Here is a 21,691-nt window from a genome sequence, read left to right on the forward strand (position 1 = left end):
TTTTGATTCTTGTCTTATATATATGCCGTATATCGCTGCTGTTTGTTTTCTTGATTCTTGTCTTTTTGCAATTGTTGTTTTCATGTATTGTTATGCATTATGTTTTCCACTCTGTCAAAGCGCCTTTGGGCTTCTGGAAAAGCGCTATACAAAATAAATGAATTATTATTATTATTATAAAGGAAGAAAATCATAGGTTCATAAGGCTAGAAGGATTATAGGTTCATAAGGTGAGAAGGATTATAGGTTCATAAGGCGAGAAGGATTATAGGTTCATAAGGTGAGAAGGATTATAGGTTCATAGAGGGAGAAATAGAGGTGTTTATACCACCGTTTAGAGGCCATTTTTCCCCGCAAAGCGGGGGTTGGCCTTTTCGGGGACCGTGGTTGTTGTTTTTTTTTTTTTGGCCCCCTTTTTGAAGCAATGTTTTACGGCCGGATGCCCTTCCTGCCGCCAACCCTGTTTGTTGCCTTTTACGACAAGCAGGGAATTACCAGTGAACTGGTACTCAATTAGCCGACCTCGGAAGGATGACAGGCTGAGTCAACCCCCCTGGCGTTAATTCAGCGATCGACCGGGATTCGAACCCAGGATCCTTGGATCCTAAGCTGGCACCCTAGCCGCTAGCCCAACACCAGGCTAGCCCAACACCAACAAATAGAGGTGTTTATGATTTTTGAAAAAGACAAGGGGGTAAATGACATTAGATAGGGATTTCCCATGTTAAACGGAGGTGTCCCAGAAGCAACATTTATCACCTACTCCGATTAGAGCGATATTATTCGTACCACGCTTATTCAATAGATGGAAATGACGGGAATGATCAAATAGAAGGAAGAACACAGGTTTATTTACAGCTAAACAAGGCGAAGAGACACAGAGCAGGCACTTAAGCAGTCTTAGCTAATTACCCAGGCAATGGGCCCGTTCACACTCACAGGGGGAATGAAGGAAGGATGGTTCATGCGCTGAACGCGCCGGCTTTGTTGTTCAGGAACAGCTCGCCTGGCGTGACCTTCTGCGGTCACAGCACGTCCCTCGACGAAGGCAGGCAGGCAGGCGGGAGGGATCTTCGCGGCGCGTATCTCGAACAAAGGCAGAGCAGGCAGGCGGGGAAAATATACACGTCTCTCGCCCGGCACGGCGGTCCTTCACAGCGCGATCAATCAACGGCGCGCTTTCGCTCTCACAACTCAATTCAGGATCTGACTCAAGCTCAATTCAACAGAGGACCCAGCTCATAACTTGGTTCCGCGCACCTCTCCTCAGAACTACTAATTCAACACAGCGCTTTGAACTGATAACTCAAGCTCATCACTCAGCACAGGTCCTCCTCAAACTTAGTTCAGCGCACCTCTCCTCAGAACCAAGCACCTCTCCCCATAACTCGTCTCAGCGCACCTCTTCTCATAACTGAGGTGGGGGCTTTTGGGCACAGGGTTATATGGTTCCGCCCTGGCCTGCCTCGAATGTTCCAAACCACGCCTTTTGCCGCAGTGCTAAGCCACTCCCCTCGAGCCCTGATTGGCGGCTCGTGCTTACCGGTCACTCCCCCACTCCTTCTGTCCGGCCTTCCTTCGGCTTGGATCGACTTGTCAGGCCGGCCTCGTGGTGATTTGCGCCAAAACTCAAAGTATCGAGGCGGCATAAAGCATTGGAAGGAGACCGAACTCATTATTCTACTCAATGCAAAACTAACAGGAAAAGGACTACGCTTACACTTACTAAGAAATAACTGAGCTTAAACAGGGCTACATGTTGTAGTGTGACTATGAGGGGAGAATTAACCTTCATTTGTAAAAACACAAAACTGCAACAATATCAAGTGGGCGGTGTCTGTGATCGAAATCGCTGATCATTCTCAAGGGGGGCGTGGTCTCTCGCTCTCTCTCTCTCCTCATGGTCGTGGAGATCCGTACAAAATAAGGACAGTGTTTGGTATGATTGTCATCACTTTGCTTTTGTTACGTGGTCCTCCCGGTGACTACCTGGTCTTGGTGACCCCCGGACCGTGAGAGGAACTCCGCCAGAAAGATCTATGATTTATACGCTTTCGTAACGCAATCAATATGAATTTCAGTCAATAAGAAACCCCACACCAAGGATCCGGAGTAATCAATAATATATTCCCCGAGCAATCAACAACCATCAACAATCCACAATCAATATTACGAAGATGGCCATCTTACATATGTGTCCCCCCCTGTCCCCACTCACGACCACTTGGGTCACTGTCCCTCACAATGTCTCTCTTCTCCGCACCCGGGCGGTTGAACGAACCCCGGGCAGACGTGCTCCAAACGTGCACGTCTCGTACCAGGGACAGCTGCTGCAGCACACACCTCCTTGCCAAGCAACGGGGCAAAACCAAGCGCGGCTTGCAACGCGCGCGAGGCCCAAGGTGCGACCCGTACGCGTCCTTGTAGACGGTGAGGCGAACTGTGCCGGACGCTGGGTTCCGTACACGAACCCACGGCGACTTGACGTGTAAATGGGTAATTACCCCGCCCAGGTAACTCCTCTCGCCAGACGGGCTTTCAGACGCAGCGTTCCCCGCTGCTCAATATCGATACCGCTCTTCTCAGCGCTGGGCGAGGAAGAAAAAGAGAATCACCGCTTCTCCCGGACCTCGTGTCTTTTTTCTTCCGTTTCCGGTCTCCTTTTCCCCAGAAGGGCTCCTGACCCTTTAATCACAACAACCTTTAATCGACTACACATTAATAAGCAAAGACCTGAATAGTAATTCACATAAATCCGTAACACTTTATTGTTCAGTTACGAATTGTACTACTGTACAAAGATGGTGAACCGAACCCTTACCAAGATATTAACGTCATAAACAATCGATATTTCCGTGACGGTTTGTAGGGGGGGGGAGTCCGATTGGTCGCGACTGGATGCCCGGGTTTTTTATTGGGTCCTTGCCAGGCTTGACCTTGAACGTGTAGTCATAAGCTGTCAGAATTAGCGCCCAACGTTGTATCCTTGAATAAACTAATGCCGGCAATTATTTGAAGCACCGAGTAAGGACAGCAGTGGCTTGTGATCATTTGTGATTTCAAAGTACCAACCAAAAAGGTACGAGTGGAATTTCTTTACCCCAAAAACCTCCACCAGGCCCTCTTTCTCAAGCTGGGAGTATTTTTTTTTATCAGCTAGCTGGTGCCAGGCTGCTCAAAACAAAAGCGATGGGTTTTTCTGTTCCATCTGGCATACGATGATACAACACTGCCCCAACACCATATGGTGAAGCGCCATGTGCATATTGCAGATTTTTCTTTGCACCATAATGCATGAGAACCTTGGACGAACTTAGCAGTAGTTTGGAAGCACTGAATGAATTATCTTGCTCTGGACTCCACTTCCAAATGGCCCGTTTTGTTGGCATAGCATGGAGTGGTGCAAGCACCGTTGACAGGTTGGATAGAAAACCAACCGTAATAAATTAAGAGCCCCAAGTATGACTTAATTTCTGGGAACTGGCAGTTGGTTCCAACATTGCCCGAACCTTGCTAACTATTAGGTGCAGCCCCTCTGCATCGATCCTACAAGAGCGAGAGAGAGGAGCGAGGCATAGAGAGGAGTGACGGATGGAGAGGATAGGGAGGGAAGAGCAATGAAGAGGAAGGAGAGGGGAGTGAAGGGTCGGAGAGGAGTGAGGGGTGGGAGAGGAGTGAGGGGTGGGGAAAGAAGAGAGCAAGAGGCGGAGGGGAGGAGGAGAGAAATTAAGATGAGTGGAGAGGAGAGTGAAGGGTAGGAGAGGAGTGAGGAGGGAAGGAGAGGAGAGTAAGGAGTGAGGAGGATAGAGGAGAGTGAACGGTAGGGAGGAGTGAGGAGGGCAGAGGAGAGTGAGGTTTTTAACCATCTTGTAGATCTCTTCGTGCAGCATCGAACTCAAGATATCCAAATGTCATACACGTCTATGCCCGTGGGTTTTCCCACGGGTGCTCCACAAGTCTAATCTTACAATAATTCACTAAATGTCCGTCCGTCTGTCTGTCCGTCCATTCAAATGTACCGCAAAAATGGCTGAACCGATCACAACCATATTTTGGGTGGGTAATCCTGGGATCTCCTGGAGTAAAATAGGGTATTTTAGCGGTTGCCGAAGATGATAAGAAGAGGCCATTTCGTTGGGTACAAAAGGTAGTTTATTGTACAGAAATCTCCAGCAACTGCTAGCGAACGGAAGTCGTAACGGCTTATATAAAACAAGCACCCTCTTCGGAGGGCGTGGCTCCAACAGCCGCGCGTGCGTCACGACGACACAACCAAACGTCCGTGTGCGTGGGTTATACCAAACCCATCGTAATGGTAACCGTCACATGCGGATAAGTGAATAAGGTAACCGCGACATGTGCATAAGGTAACCACTACATGCGCCCCCCAGAAGGCACGCCACGGACGTGTACGTAGTTCGCGGGCGGAACAGAGTCGGACCGCGGGTGGAAACGAGCCGGGCCGCGGGTGCTGAGCAGCCGTAGCAGTTGGAGTTGCAGCAGTAGGAAATGCGGGAGCGGCGAGCAGCGGTGCGCGCGAAGGTAACAAAGCAGCCGTGCGTGCGCAAGAGATGAGCAGCATCAGCCTCGGGAGCCGCCGTAGGAGCAGTAGTAGGAATTGCGGGAGTGGCGAGCGCCAGTGCGCGCGAAGGTAACAAAGCAGCCGTGCATGCGCAAGAGATGAGCAGCATCAGCCTCGGGATCCGCCGTAGGAGCAGTAGTAGGAATTGCGGGAGTGGCGAGCGCCAGTACTCGGCCTGTGTGCACGGAGGCGACGAAGTAGCAGTACTCGGCCTGTGTGCGCGAAGGCGACGGGTAGCAGTACTCGGCCTGTGTGCGCGGAGGCGACGAAGTAGCCGTGCCCGGCCTGTGTGCGCGGAGGCGACGAGCAGCAGTACTCGGCCTGTGTGCGCGAAGGCGACGAAGTAGCCGTGCTGCCAACGCCCGGTAACGGCGTCCTTCGGAGGGTCCCGGAGCTGGTTCGCCCCTCCAGTGTGGAAGAAATTGCGGTCGCAATCCTGCCGTGTTCATTCGGCCCCCGAATACGTTCGGGAGAAACGGGGTCACCAGTTTAGCGGTTGCCCAAGACGATAAGAAGAGGCCATTTCGTTGGGTACAAAAGGTAGTTTATTGTACAGAAATCTCCAGCAACTGCTAGCGAACGGAAGTCGTAACGGCTTATATAAAACAAGCACCCTCTTCGGAGAGCGTGGCTCCAACAGCCACGCTTGCGTCACGACGACACAACCAAACGTCCGTGTGCATGGGTTATACCAAACCCATCGTAATGGTAACCATCACATGCGGATAAGTGAATAAGGTAACCGTGACATGTGCATAAGGTAACCACTACATGCGCCCCCCCAGAAGGCACGCCACGGACGTGTACGTAGTTCGCGGGCGGAACAGAGCCGGGCCGCAGGTGGAAACGAGCCGGGCCGCGGGTGCTGAGCAGCAGTAGCAGTTGGAGTTGCAGCAGTAGGAAATGCGGGAGCGGCCAGCAGCGGTGCGCGCGAAGACAACGAGGCTCCAGTGCGCGCGAAGGTAACAAAGCAGCCGTGCGTGCGCAAGAGATGAGCAGCATCAGCCTCGGGATCCGCCGTAGGAGCAGTAGTAGGAATTGCGGGAGTGGCGAGCGCCAGTGCGCGCGAAGGTAACAAAGCAGCCGCGCATGCGCAAGAGATGAGCAGCATCAGCCTCGGGATCCGCCGTAGGAGCAGTAGTAGGAATTGCGGGAGTGGCGAGCGCCAGTACTCGGCCTGTGTGCACGGAGGCGACGAAGTAGCAGTACTCGGCCTGTGTGCGCGAAGGCGACGGGTAGCAGTACTCGGCCTGTGTGCGCGAAGGCGACGAAGTAGCCGTGCCGCCAACGCCCGGTAACGGCGTCCTTCGGAGGGTCCCGGAGCTGGTTCGCCCCTCCAGTGTGGAAGAAATTGCGGTCGCAATCCTGCCGTGTTCATTCGGCCCCCGAATACGTTCGGGAGAAACAGGGTCACCAGTTTAGCGGTTGCCCAAGACGATAAGAAGAGGCCATTTCGTTGGGTACAAAAGGTAGTTTATTGTACAGAAATCTCCAGCAACTGCTAGCGAACGGAAGTCGTAACGGCTTATATAAAACAAGCACCCTCTTCGGAGAGCGTGGCTCCAACAGCCACGCTTGCGTCACGACGACACAACCAAACGTCCGTGTGCATGGGTTATACCAAACCCATCGTAATGGTAACTGTAGTGAAATTATACCAAGGTGAACCCAGGGATGCTCGCCACGAAAAAGGGGGGCCGTCTATAAGACCCGGGACACTCGGGGCGTGCGGACACTCCGGCGGGACTCACTGTGACATTATCCAGTAGTTGAATGGTATGTACGCCCCAAAGGCTGCGCTGCGCGAACCATTGTTATATCGAAGCTACCTTTGCTGTGCTTGAAATGCTCTGATTTAATGCCTATTGTTGCATGTATTGTTACAGGAGATATTATCGATCTAAATGATATTAAAGCCTACACTGAGGAAAGTCGTGTCTGCGCTTGATTTTCACGACATTTAATATCATTTATTTCGCCATGGCTGACCACAAGATGATCGTGGTTCCGATTCTCGGTGCCGACCCTCTGGCTGAAGGATCTGCATCGGAGTTTGCTCACTGGCTCAACACGCTGCAGAACTACTTCGCTGCTCACGAGACGGAGCCAACCGCTGAGATACGGCTGTCCGTCTTACAGTCCAAGGTCCATCACACTGTGTACAAGACCATTTCTCGATTTGTGACGTATGATACGGCCCTGGCCGAGCTGAAGCGCCTTTACATAAAGAAACGGAGCGCTGTGCACGGCCGGCATCAACTCTCTCAGCGACGGCAGCAACCGTCTGAATTGATCGATCGCTATGCGCAGGAGTTGCGCTATTTATTGGCAGATTGTGTGCAGGACGTCCGGACTCATGAGCAAGTTCAAGACGATTTGCTCCGAGATGCATTCATATCCGGAATTAGTTCTGGAGTCTTGCGGCTGCGTCTCTTGGAGGTCGCGGAGCTGACATTTACAGAGGCACTACGGCTGGCGCGCGTTTATGCAGATGCTCGACAACAATTGACCGCCTATGATAACCCACGAGTCGTGGCGGGGACCTCGCAACTCGCGCGACCCGAGAGGGCCATCGCCGAGGATACGGAGGAGGACCCAACCACCACGACGGCCGAGTCCCTGGGTGCTCCGGAAGCGGACTCCGCATCCGGCCTCACTGTAGCTGCCGCTGCCCGGCCACGGCTTGCCCGGTATGCAAAATGTTATTTTTGTGGCAATCGGCAGCATCCCCGGACTGAATGCCCGGCCCGAGAGGCGACCTGTCACCTCTGCTCCACTAAAGGCCATTTTGCAAAAGTCTGCAGAAAGGCCGCCCGGGGCACGCATTCCCGAGCGACCTTGAATGTGCTCATCGCTGAACCAATGGATCGAGCACCGGACGGGGCGCCTTGCACAGCTTTGATGAGCCGCCCTCCTCCTCGCGGGCCTCTGGCTTCTCGCCCGACCTTGGTGAGATACGTCGGGCCGCCGAAACAAATGGCGCAAACGCGACCGGTCACAAAGCATCTAACCTTGACTGGCGTGCAAACGCCTCCTTCAAACAAGCGACATGCGCCCACTTTGGAATTGCCTCTCGAGGTGCGGCAAACGCAGCACGTGACTCGAGCGCCATCTGATGACAGCTTTTGCGAATTACATGCTTCCCTTCTGGCATGTCCAGCTGCTGATGGCAGAATTCTTTCTCACGTGGCTCGAGCGCCATCTGGTGGTAGCTCTTGCGAATTACATGCACCCGCTTTGGCATATGACTCTGCAGATGGCAGAATTCTTTCTCACGTGGCTCGAGCGCCATCTGGCGGTAGCTCTTGCGAATTACATGCACCCGCTTTGGCATATGACTCTGCAGATGGCAGTGAACTTTCTCCCGTGGCTCGAGCGCCGTCTGGAGGCTTCTCTCACGACTACTCCACACCCACTCTGGCAAATGAAACTACCGAAGAGCCAACTGACTTCAATGCTCCTGCTGAGGCCCGAAGGATTGCAGCCGGCGTGGGATCCACCCGCGAGGCGCGATCTTCTCGCCCGGCCGGAACTATACCTGCCGGGTCTGCCGGCCTAGCGCAGGCCTTCATTCCGCTCATGGTCGCGGGCGTTGTTGCGCAAGCTTTAATTGATACGGGATCCACGGATAGTTTTATTGATCAGCGTCTCGTGCGACAACATGGGTGGCCGGTTCTCGGGACAACCCGCCGGATCTTCATGGCATCTCAGGGACTTCGGTTGAGCACAAAAGGGGCGTGTCGATTGAAACTTGTGATAAATGGGCGCACGTTCCCGGACGTGTATCTCATGGTATTACCGGCCTTATGCGCTGACGTTCTGTTAGGACTTGATTTCCTTAAGCGGCATGGTCGTTTAGAGATGGACTTCGGAGGGCCGGACACGCTCGCTGTGTGTGCCCTCGCTCAAATGGACATGGAGCCACTCTCACTGTTCCCCAACCTGACCACTGATTGTACCCCTGTGGCCATCAAATCGCGGCGCTACTCTCGCGCGGACGCGCAATTCATTGCGGAGGAAACGGCCCTGCTCTTGAAGGACGGTATCATAGAACACAGTAGGTCTCCGTGGAGGGCCCAAGTCTTAGTGGTGCGGAGTGAGGCTCACCGCAGGCGAATGGTAATCGACTATTCGCAAACGATTAATCGCTTTACACAGCTGGATGCCTACCCATTACCGGGGATGGACGCCCTGGTACGCCAGGTGGCCCTGTATTCCGTTTATAGCACTCTCGATCTACGTAGTGCGTATCATCAAGTCCCCATCTCTAGGGCTGATCGCGTCTTTACGGCCTTTGAATCGGGTCAGCGGTTGTACCAGTTCACGAGACTTCCTTTTGGGGTAACGAACGGCGTCGCTTGTTTTCAGAGAGCTATGGATGACCTCGTTGCGAAGGAGCATTTGACGGATGTCTTTGTCTATCTGGACAATCTTACGGTTTGTGGGTACGACCAGGCGCATCACGACGCTAATCTAAAACGCTTCCTCGAGGTTGCGCGGAAATATCGCTTAACCATGAATGAGGCGAAGTGTCAATACTCTCTACGCACGGTAGACCTTCTGGGGTACACCGTGACCCATGGCTCCGTCTCTCCAGATAAGGAGCGTCTGCGCCCTTTGCTCGATATGGCTCCGCCTAGCGATCGGGCTTCGCTGAAACGCGCTCTAGGGCTGTTCGCCCACTACTCGAAGTGGGTGCAAAATTTCTCTGCTAAGCTCCGCCCCCTCGTGGCCTGCGACACTTTCCCCATGGGCCCGGCCGCCCTGGCGGCCTTCGAGGGCCTTAAAGTCGACATTGCTGGCGCCGCTGTCGCAACGATTGACGAGAGTGCCTCTTTCGTTTTGGAGAGTGATGCCTCGGACCATGCGATAGCGGCGACCCTCTCCCAAGGAGGCCGCCCTGTGGCTTTCTTCTCGCGGACTCTCACCTCCGCCGAGCGGAGGCATTCGTCCGTCGAAAAGGAAGCGTACGCGATCGTCGAATCTATTCGGCGATGGCGGCCGTATCTGCTTGGGCGGAGTTTCCAAATTATCACGGACCAACAGAGTGTTGCGTTTATGTACGACACCTTACATGCTCAGCGCATTAAGAATGAGAAAATCACCCGCTGGCGTATCGAACTCGCCGACTTTTGCTACACCATCAAATACCGCCCGGGGAAGGATAACCTGGTCGCTGACGCCTTATCGAGGCCGGCCACTTGCGCGGGGGTTGTAACTTTGGAGGGGCTGCGCACTTTGCACAGCACTATGTGTCATCCCGGGGTGACGCGCTTCGCGCATTTTGTGCGCGCGGGCAATCTGCCGTACTCGATGGAGGACATCCGCCGCATCTGCCGTGATTGCGCGGTCTGTGCGGAACTCAAACCGCGTTTTTATAGCCCTCCCCTGGGGACACTCGTTAGGGCTACTAGACCGTGGGAGCGCTTGGCGATGGACTTCAAAGGGCCGCTGCCAATGTCGAGCAACTCTCGCTATCTGCTCACTATCGTCGATGAGTATTCCCGATTCCCCTTTGCTTACACGTGCGGGGATATGTCGGCTGCCACGGTTATTCGGTGCCTTCAGAATTTGTTTTCTATGTTCGGATATCCGGCCTACGTGCATACCGATCGGGGTGCGGTGTTCCTGTCCCAGGAAGTGAGGGGCTACTTGCTCCAAAATAATGTCGCTTCGAGCTACACCACCCCGTACCGGCCCCAAGCTAACGGACAGATCGAACGCTTTAATGGGATTATATGGCGGGCCGTCATGCTAAGCCTTCGGACCCTCGGCCGAGGCCTCGATAAATGGGCGTGGTCGCTGCCTGCCGCTCTAAACTCGATCCGGGCTCTCCTATGTACTGCCACCAACCAGACTCCTCACGAACGACTGTTCCACCACCCTAGAAGCTCCGGCAGTATCCAGTCTTTACCCAGCTGGCTCGCTGAACCGGGGCCCGCCTATCTCAAACGAGCGGTTCGCACTAGCAAGTACGACCCCCTTGTTGACAAGGTGCAGGTCCTCCAGGCTAATCCCGAGCATGCCCGCGTGTTAACGGCGGATGGCCGCGAGTCTACTGTCTCCGTTCGCCATCTCGCCCCATGTGGGGACGACGACAGGGATATCGACGAACCCGTCTACGAGTCTATGGACTCTATCGAAGCTTCCCCTATGGAACTACCACTGTTACTCCCGTCGTCCCCCGCTCCCGTGCCCGAAGGCGCAGGGGCGCCCCCTCCGACTCCGACCTCCGGCGGCTATTCCGACGCGGGGGACTCCGGGCTTGGGGACGCCGTGCCCGGTAGATTCCGAACACGAACTGGCAGGGAGGTTCGCCAGCCCGACCGCTACGGGTGGACTGACTGACGTGGATTGACGTGACCCTTTCATTTATTGCTGATGCTTGCCTGCGAACTGCCGAGCGGTAGTCTTGTTTTAACGACGGGGAGAATGTAGTGAAATTATACCAAGGTGAACCCAGGGATGCTCGCCACGAAAAAGGGGGGCCGTCTATAAGACCCGGGACACTCGGGGCGTGCGGACACTCCGGCGGGACTCACTGTGACATTATCCAGTAGTTGAATGGTATGTACGCCCCAAAGGCTGCGCTGCGCGAACCATTGTTATATCGAAGCTACCTTTGCTGTGCTTGAAATGCTCTGATTTAATGCCTATTGTTGCATGTATTGTTACAGGAGATATTATCGATCTAAATGATATTAAAGCCTACACTGAGGAAAGTCGTGTCTGCGCTTGATTTTCACGACAGTAACCATCACATGCGGATAAGTGAATAAGGTAACCGTGACATGTGCATAAGGTAACCACTACATGCGCCCCCCCAGAAGGCACGCCACGGACGTGTACGTAGTTCGCGGGCGGAACAGAGCCGGGCCGCAGGTGGAAACGAGCCGGGCCGCGGGTGCTGAGCAGCGGTAGCAGTTGGAGTTGCAGCAGTAGGAAATGCGGGAGCGGCCAGCAGCGGTGCGCACGAAGACAACGAGGCTCCAGTGCGCGCGAAGGTAACAAAGCAGCCGTGCGTGCGCAAGAGATGAGCAGCATCAGCCTCGGGATCCGCCGTAGGAGCAGTAGTAGGAATTGCGGGAGTGGCGAGCGCCAGTGCGCGCGAAGGTAACAAAGCAGCCGCGCATGCGCAAGAGATGAGCAGCATCAGCCTCGGGATCCGCCGTAGGAGCAGTAGTAGGAATTGCGGGAGTGGCGAGCGCCAGTACTCGGCCTGCGTGCACGGAGGCGACGAAGTAGCAGTACTCGGCCTGTGTGCGCGAAGGCGACGGGCAGCAGTACTCGGCCTGTGTGCGCGGAGGCGACGAGCAGCGGTGCTCGGCCTGTGTGCGCCAAGGCGACGAAGTAGCCGTGCCCGGCCTGTGTGCGCGGAGGCGACGAGCAGCAGTACTCCGCCTGTGTGCGCGAAGGCGACGAAGTAGCCGTGCCGCCAACGCCCCGTAACGGCGTCCTTCGGAGGGTCCCGGAGCTGGTTCGCCCCTCCAGTGTGGAAGAAATTGCGGTCGCAATCCTGCCGTGTTCATTCGGCCCCCGAATACGTTCGGGGGCAACGGGGTCACCAGTTTAGCGGTTGCCCAAGACGATAAGAAGAGGCCATTTCGTTGGGTACAAAAGGTAGTTTATTGTACAGAAATCTCCAGCAACTGCTAGCGAACGGACGTCGTAACAGCTTATATAAAACAAGCACCCTCTTCGGAGAGCGTGGCTCCAACAGCCACGCTTGTGTCACGACGACACAACCAAACGTCCGTGTGCATGGGTTATACCAAACCCATCGTAATGGTAACCGTCACATGCGGATAAGTGAATAAGGTAACCGCGACATGTGCATAAGGTAACCACTACAGTATATTGTTTTTCCAATTTTAGCTTTGGCCTCCAGCATTTTCAGGTTTGGACTCCCGCATAACGTTATTTTCCTGGGTACCGCACAAACGGCTGCACCGATCGGACTCGGTGACCTCAGACAAAGACCTTTCATGAGGACATGGGTTGAATCCCTGCTTGAGAGAATGCCAACCCCCTCCCCGCCATCACAGCCGTCTCTCCAACTCACAATCCCACGAGATATGTGGAAAGGACGACCCAAAACCAATTATCTTCTTTTCGATTCGTATATAAACATCATTAAAAGTAAATAATGACCTCAGCCAAAGTTCAAACGATGTGGGTTTAATCTCTACGAGAGAATTCCACATAACTATTTGTGCGGTGTATAAGCCAACAGATCGCTGTCTCCATCGATCTTGCCGAGGCCGTAACACCTATCGGCTCAAAATCATTTTAACTGTGCACTTGGTCGTTTTTACAATGAAGGGAACATTAACAATGTTGTTAAAAGTTTATTTTGTGATTAATTTGTGATTGCAGGCACTCCAACGAATATGTTGTTTGGAATGAAAAAAATATATCGAGTTCAAGTAAATGACGACATGTCGTGATGGTTTATACTTTCTGAATGTGAACTTCGCGGATCGCCATATGCAGATTCGCCACGGACCCACGATCGATGTTTGTATACGTGAACGTACCCGTTTGTTTGTGAACGGGTACGTTTTTCATGGAAGTCCTTCACAAACTTGCTGTCCATGTCTGACGTGCAACTGAGGGTGCGACAGGAATGTGGAATTTATTGGTTTCATGCTTTCGCATTCGCCGTATCTGCATTGCCTGTTTGCTTCTGGCATCCCACCCGTGCCTAGCACGGGTATCTCAGAGTAAATAAAATTCATCGGATGTCTGTCTGTAGGTTCACGTGTTTTGCAAAGACCGCCTGGCCGACAAGCACCAAATCTGGCACACAGACCAAGTCTGACCCAGAGGTAGTACGAAGGGTATTCTCATGCAACACCTCGGCTTTAAAGACCCTCAAACACAATTTTTAAATGTTTGAGAGATTGGATTACAGGCTCGAGAGAAGACTTTTTAAAAGCTTGGGAGATTAGACCCCAAAGACCCACAACACCATTAAGAGCCTTGAATACCTCAAACACCCTTAACACCCTTTGAAACCTCGAATACCCCAAAGACCCTTTGGACCCCACATATCCTAAAACCCTTGAAGACCACCCCCCACAATACCCTTTAGACCTGAAAGACCCTTTAGGACCCCTTTACCCACCGGCATTGACTCAAATTGCCATTTTAAATAAACCCCAAATCGGCATCACCTTAACTCACTTTCTTAAATAAACCCAAACCAGCATGACCTCAACTCACCCTTTTAAATAGACCCCTCTGCCCCCCCACCTAACCTGTCCGAAGCAACGCTGGTAACCCTGCCAGTTACAAATACGATTGAAGAGTGCTCACCAAGTAGCTGAAGTGCTCAAGCAGGCACTCCAACGAACGGTTGGCTTGGCAAGCGGTCAGCGATTCGTACATATGAAGATCAGGCATTCCATGATGAGTGCTTGGAGTTGACTCGTCCCGTCGTTGCTTTAATCATTGTAATCCTCGCAATTATTTTGCCTTCATAACTTGGAGATTTACCGACTGAGAACCCAGGCTCAGCTGCAGAAGCCTTTTTGTCGATCCGATCCCCATCCCTCTTCTCAGCTCCAACGCCTTCCAAGCAACAACAACAAACAGGCATTTTAAGGCCATTTTCCCTGCCAGAGCAGGGTTAGCCTTGTGGGCCCCATGACAGTTTCTCCATTTTGCCCAATTTTCTGCATCTCCCCTTGTTAACCCCCTTACCCGCATCATTTCTTCTTCCACCACCATTAGTCAAATCTTTCTCGGTCTTCCCCGTCCTCTCCTTCCTTCTACATTCATTTCCATCATTCTTCTCAACCAGTCACTTTCATCCTTCCTCAACACATGACCAAATCAGCTCAACCTGTTTCTCTTCACAGCATCCATCACAGGCTCTATTCCCATCATCTTTCGCAATTCATCATTTGTCTTCCTCTCTCAACGATACTCCGCACATCCACCGAAACATTCGCATTTCCACCCTTTGTTGCTGCTCTACGTTCATTACCCATGTCTCGCTCCCATAAATCATAACACTTCTCACACATGCAGCATACACCTTTCCCTTCAGCTTCAACGACACTCCCCTCCTCATCAGCACGCCATTCAGTTCCCGAAACTTATTCCAATATTCCATGCACATCTCACTCCAGCAACTGTTGCCGACTCTGATCCACCTTCTCCATTCAGCATGTCTCCGAGGTAGCAAAATGTTTTCACACCTTCCAGCTTCACACCGTCTCCAAGATCCAACAACATTTCCTCAATCTGCAGCTCCCTCTGTGCACACCTTACACTTGAATGTAGATGCCACACTAGTTAATGACCCTATCAGAACACTACATTTTTGATGAACCCACTCTGCGCACATTGTACATTGAATGGAGTTCACTCCGACACCCTTCCTGCACACAGCACACGACCACTTCCCAGTTCTTTCCACCTCACCACATGCTTTACCACTTGCCATCACCTTCGTTTTTCTGATATTCACCTTCAGACCTTTTGTCTCCATACATTCCTTCCACTTGTTCATCTTCTCCTTCAGTCCATCCATACTTTCCGCAATCAACACCAGATCATCTGCATACAAGAACTCCCATGGCAAACCCTAATTTACATTCCGAGCGAGCACCACCAAATAGTGGTGGAATTAGTACCGACCCCTGATGCACTCCCACCGTCACCTCAAACTCACCACTGTTCCCGTCCTTCGTCCTCACAGCTGTGCGTGCTCTCTCGTACATTGCCATCACTACTCTGATCAACCGTTCCTCCACTACTAACTTCCTCAATGCCCATGTCACTACTTCGTGTGGAACCCCATCGAATGCTTTCTCCAGATCAACAAACCCAAGAAGCAACTTCTTCCTCTTCTCCATGTATTTCTCCTGCAACTGCCTTACAATAAAAAGCACGTCTGTCGTTCCTCTTCCTGGCATAAATCCAAACTGCATTTCGTCAATCTTCACTTTCTTCCTTAGCCTCCTCTCCAACCCCCTTTCCAATACCTTCATTCCATGCTCCAATAACTTTATCGCTCGATACGAGCCACAGTCCAGAGGGTCACCTTTCCCCTTGTATAGAGGCTCAAGGGTACTCAGTTCCCAATCCACTGAAATGCGGCCTACTTTCATCACCAGATTACAGATCTCTGGCATTCTCTTCACACCCCAACTTCCTGCTGCCTTCAACATATCTCCCACAACTCCCGTCGGCCCTCCCTCTTTTCTACTCTTCATTGCTTTTATCGCTTCCTCAACTTCTTTCTCAGTTATCTTCTCTGCCGGTCCTAAAACTGGGTTACTCTCTATGTTGCCATCCCATTCATTCTCTGCATTCAACAGCATTTCCATATATCTCTTCTATCTTCTTTTAATTCCATCTGGGTCCACAACGATTTGTCCCACTTCATCCTTCAAGCAACTGACCCCCGTCACATCACACCTCTCTTTCGCCATCTGCTTTGCAATCCTGAACACCGACCGCTCTCTGACCCTCTTCCGAATCCAAGCGTTCTCCGAACATTTTCCTCCATGCCTCCTGCGCCTTTGCTACCTCTTTCTTTGCAGCCTTCTTGGCTGCCTTGTAACTTTCATGCTCTGCCTTTTCTGCCACTCCTTGAACTTCTTCCTCTTCTCGTCAATCCTCTTTCCAACTTCATCATCCCACCACCATGTTTCCGAGTGCCTCGGTGGTCCTCTTGTCCATCCAAGTACCTCACCAAAGGCTCCCAACAGACTATCGTTCATTGACCTCCAACCACTTTCAAGCTCAACCACATCATCCTCGACCATACTCAGCCTCTCTATTAATGCCTACCTCATTGTTGCCTCTTTCAACCTCCACACCTTCATTCTCGGTTGGTACTTCACCCGCCGAGCTCTCCTCGCACCTTTCACCCTTATATCGCAGACAACCAAGTGGTGCTGTGAAACAGCCTCTTCTCTGGGGATCACCTTTGTGTCCCGGAGGTGCCCCCTATCTCGCCGACGCAGCATCAGGTAGTCAACGGTTGTCGTCGACCCACCTGACGTGTATGTAACAAGCTTATTATCCTCTTTCTGGAACTGAGTATGAAAAATCAACAAACCAGCTGCATCAGCAAACTCCAAAATCCTTTCACCTTCTCCATTCCTCGCACCATATCCATAACCCCCATGAACTTTACCTTCATCAGAAACTATCTTCCTCACTCTCCTTGCACTGCCCTCTCTCCACCCCAACCCCAGGAGTACCTCTGGCTACGGCTTCCTCTCCGCTCCCACCTTTTGTTCATTTGTGTTCTGTACCGTCCTCCAAACAGTGATGACTCCATTTACATGTCGCTGTCTGACAACATGGACCAACTTCTATCAACTCATCCCAACTCTCTCTTCCTCATATGTGGTGACTTCAACTGTCATCATGCCAGCTGGCTGGGTGTGGGTACCTCTCTCACCAGCCATGGCTCCTCAGCAAAGGACTTCTGTGACTCATTGGGACTGACACAATCTGTCAATTTCCTGACCCGGATCTCAGTCAATGGAGTATCTTCTCTTGTAGACTTGGTTATGACAAACTTCCCTGCAAATGTCTGCTGCTCTTCTTCTGCTCCAATCGGTTCTTCTGATCATGTGCTTGTTAAAGTGGACATCTCTCTGGCCATTCTCAGAGCCTCTTCAGCGTCGAGTCTGGCATTTCACTCAGGCCGATTGGCACGGGCTGCAAGCAGCCATCAATCATCTCGACTGGTCTCCCATCTCTACTGCCTCTGACATCAATTCTTCCTGGGAATTCTTCCAAAGCAAACTGCTCTCTCTCATGCACAGATTTATCCCATCTTGTCTTCAGTTGTCTTACCCTTCCTCCCGTCCATGGTACACTGAATCTTGTGGTGAGGCAGTTGCCCTGAAACAACTTGCCTTTGCCTCTTGGAAGGCAAATCCAACGAAAGGCAATCTCAGTTCCTTCCACCAAGCTCGGAACAAGTGTGTGTCTACCCTCAGGAGTGCCAGGAATCACTATCTCTCCACACTCAAGAAGGAACTCTCAAACCTGTCTCCTTCTAGTGGAGTGGCTTATGGAAATGATCGTGACACGCTGGCCCAAAGCACTAAATTTGGCACAGTTATACTTTAGGACCATACAAAACTTTTGAGGGGGCTGCCCGATTTTCGAGGCCCAGGTCAAGGTCAAAGGTCAAATTATGTGTTTGTCACGTTTTTGCCATATCCAGCTCATAGCTGTCATAGAAACATTATCTGTGTCTAAAGAATCATTTTTAAGGACAAGGAATCCATTTGTATTATGGAAAATATCCTCAGGTGCTGCCATATTGTATTTCAAGGTCAGGTGAAGGTCAAAGGTCAAATTATGTGTTGGTCATTTTTGCATCGGTGTTTTTGACGTACATCGATATGCTGAGGGAGGATACTGGATTGGCCAGTACAGAGGAGGTCGCGGCCTGCATGACTTAGGCTTCACAATTTCCGCGACAGAGACACAGTCCTGTGCATGGCAGTCCTGCGTTCCTGCACGTGCAATTCTTTGAACAAGTGGGTGTTGCCTTACATCCGCACTTGAGTAGTTCTCTACAACTAAGAGCAGCAGCTGACAGGGTTGTCCAGGTTGGACGCCACCCGGTATTTGCTTTGGTCCACCCAAAGCCATCTGGATTTGGTGCAGCTAAGATGGACTCGTGGACCAGATGTAATGTAAACCTGTTTGGTAAGCGGATAGTCGTGTTTGACTACGTCCTCCGTCAGCAGTGCGAAAAGCTCCTCCTTGTTGGTAGGAGGAGTAGAAAGAACCCTGTAGAAAGCCAGCGAAGTTACTTGGTAACTTCGTATTGCGGGATACCTTTCTACGTAATCCTTTCCCTCGTTTCTCTCGAGTTGTGGCTTTGAGGCTGTCGGGTCGGTAAGTGTCCCAAACGATGTCCATCCTGGAACAGCCTTGAAGTTGCCTTTCTATCCAGGGGATGAAGATATTGTCACTGTATTCGCCGAACGTAGAAGTGTTTTCTTGTGGCAGGGCATGTACAATGGCAGCACCATCAACCACTTTGGCGTCAAAATAAGTGGGTGTTACTGGCTGGACACTTGCATCAATGCAATGCAATAGCTCTGATTTATTGCTTGGTAGTCGGAGTCTCCCATGCAAAGACAGTGCTGGCAGTGGGACCAAGTTTTTTAGGTTATATATAAGCTGGATATTGCAAAAACATGACAGACACATAATTTGACCTTTGACCTGACCTTGACCTGGGCCTCTAAAATCGGGCAGCCCCCTCTCAAAAGTTTTGTATGGTCCTAAAGTAGAACTGTGCCAAATTTGGTCCTTTGGGCCAGTGTGTCACGATATCACTTAAATTTGGACTTTAGCCACCCCACTATTCCTCCAAATCCTGGTGGCGTCTGGTCAAATCCGTTTCTGGTGTTTGTTCCCCCTCCATCCCCTCCCTCACCTCAAACGGCTACACAGTTGACACCGCACGTGACAAAGCCGAATGCCTCAACTCTGTGTTTGCCTCAAAATCTTGTGTCCCAAACCAATCTCTCTCTGTTCCCACCTTACCCAGTCGAACCCAACTGCTCCTGGACTCTGTGTCCTTCTCTCCTGACAAGGTGGAGAAGCTTTTGTCAAACCTCGACTCTGATTCTGCAAATGGACCAGACGGCATCAGCCCACGGGTCCTAAAATCCTGCTCTGCCGCTCTATCTCACCCTCTCTGTTCTTTTCACCCTCTCTTTTGCTCAAGGTCATCTGCCAGCATCTTGGAAATCAGCAAACATTACTGCTTTACAAAAAAAAGGTGCAAAAAAGATCCTTGCAACTAAAGACCAATCAGCCTGCTCCCAATTATCAGCAAAGTCATGGATTTCCAACATTGCTTCGGATGTCAAATCCTTCCTCTTCCCCAATGGCTTGATCTCCGATCATCATTTTGGAATCAGACCAGGTCATTCTAGTCTGGACATGTTGCTTCTGCTGTCTCAACAATGGATGAAGGTCATCAATGCCAAACAGGAAATCAGAGCTGTCTCCCTTGACATATCACGTGCTTTCGATACGGTCTGGCACCCAGCTCTGCTCACCAAACTCTCCTCCTATGGTATCCATGGAAATCTCCACGCTTGGCTTGCAGACTTCCTCTCTGGTCATCATCAACGTGTGGCCCTGAATGGATTTCCTCATTGCCCCTTCCTGTTCAGGCTGGAGTTCCCCAAGGTCGTGTTCTGGGCCCTGTGCTTTTTCTGGTCTTCATCAATGATCTCTCCGACTCTGGAAAATCCTCTCTATCTCTTTGCTGATGATTCCACTCTCTGCCGCTCCATTCCTCATCCCTCAGATCGGCAGTCTGCGGCCTCCTCACTCTCTGCAGACCTGGGCAAAATCACAGACTGGTTAAACAAGTGGAACATGTCTTTCAATCCTGACAAATCTCACACTCTTACTATGTCTATCCGAAAAGACCGACTGGAAAACCCTCCCATCTACTTTCTCAACAATCCTCTCCAAGAAGTTCTATCGCTCAAGCTTTTGGGTCTCACTATCTGCCATGATCTTGGGAAAACCACCTTTCCAAGCTGGCCTCCAAAGCCAGTCGCCAACTGGGCATCCTCCGTCGTGCGAAGTCCTTCCTTGGCACACCTGAGCTCCTCACCACATACAAGGCTTTCATCCGCAGCTCAATGGAATACTGTTCCCCCCTCTGGGCCAGTGCTCCTGCCTCACACCTCGCTCGGCTTCACGCTGTTGAAGCCAAAGCTTTCAGAATCATTGGAATCTCCTGCGATGAAGCCAACTCTGAGGGCCTTTCACTTACTCACCGCAGGCAGGTTGGTGGTCTTTCTGATTGCAACAATGCGCTCACGGCGAGGTCACGTCTTTTCGAAGCTGTTCCATGCGCTCACGCTTTCGAAGCTAAGTGATCTTTCACATTTGTGTTTTTATCGTATCTTTATCTTTCTTTCGGTGCATGTACCTATTGGGGTGACTTTAATAGGTTTCTCGGTGTTGGTTTTTCATACCTGTGTACAGAATCGTCGGTTTTTTCGTATCGTGTATTCAGAGGCCTAGTGTAGTGCTAGTAGGCTACCGTGTCCTCAGAACTTGGCTTGAGGCTTTTGTTTTTTGTCTCAGCGGTTCTTCGATCGCGCTGCAACTACTTTCGGTCTCTGTTTTTCATGGTCTTTTCACCCATACTCCCTTGTTTTAAAATCTCAAAAAAAAAAAACCAAATTTGTTTTTTCCTTCCCTGTTCTTATCCGCTTGTGCGTTCTTATTTGTTCTTTCGTTCTTCGTTCTTTTGCTCTTTCGTTCTTCGTTATTTGTTCTTTCGTTCTTCGACCACGTTGTTCGAGATCACGTGATCAAGTTGTTAATACATGTTTCATCTGTCCCCTGAAGAACTTTATTATTATGTCATATTCTATAACACTTTTTTCTACTTCTGCTATAAAAGGATGCTTTCGACTTGCTCACCAATTCTATTCATTCAAAAAAAAAAATCCATCTCTTACAGTGCATCTTTCATTCATTCCCGAAACTCTCCAGAACTCCACCCATCCTTCAGCGTCCTCAAACGTATTTTTGACTCGAATGTCTCAAGAAACTCATTTTGCAATAAATGTTCGTTTCCCATAAATCGTACACTTTTAAAAATCCAATCACACCCCTCCCCTCCAAATCTTCCCCATCACCCATCTCTGTCAAATCTTCCCCCTTGCCCCTCCCCCCCAAATCTTCCCAAACACCCATCCCTTTCAAATCTCCCCCCCTGCCCCTTCCCTCCTAAACTCCCCCCACACCCCTCCCCTCCTAAACTCCCCCCACACCCCTCCCCTCCGAGACTCTCACTCACTCCTCCCCTCCTAGACTCCCCTCTCACCCCTCCTCCTCAAAGCGTCCCTTCATCTTCCTCAACCTTCTGCCTCACTCTTCCCCCTCCTCAAATAACACCACACTGCGCCTCACCCAAACACCATCAAACCTTTTGTCCGCCCCATTCTTCCCTTTCTCCAAGCTATTCTGTAATCTCTGACACACCTGCAACAGCTCTCCCTACCTCTTCCTCCTCTTCCACATCCTGCCCTACCGCTCCCACCCCCTGTTCTGTATCCGATGCTCCCCCTTCCTCTT

General features: G+C 51.4%; 1 protein-coding gene across 1 annotated transcript in view; it reads right to left on the reverse strand.

Annotated features, from left to right (window-relative positions):
• Positions 1-389: 389 nt before the first annotated feature.
• LOC137418738 (CUGBP Elav-like family member 1-B) overlaps positions 390-21,691 on the reverse strand; it is a 118,672-nt gene continuing 97,370 nt past the window's right edge. The window contains exon 16 of the transcript XR_013622406.1: positions 390-448. The gene's annotated coding sequence lies outside the window, so the exon portion shown is untranslated. The remainder of the gene's footprint in view (positions 449-21,691) is intronic.

This window comes from Myxine glutinosa, chromosome 2, assembly GCF_964187855.1.
Source record: "Myxine glutinosa chromosome 2, kmMyxGlut1.1, whole genome shotgun sequence".
NCBI lineage: Eukaryota > Metazoa > Chordata > Myxini > Myxiniformes > Myxinidae > Myxine > Myxine glutinosa.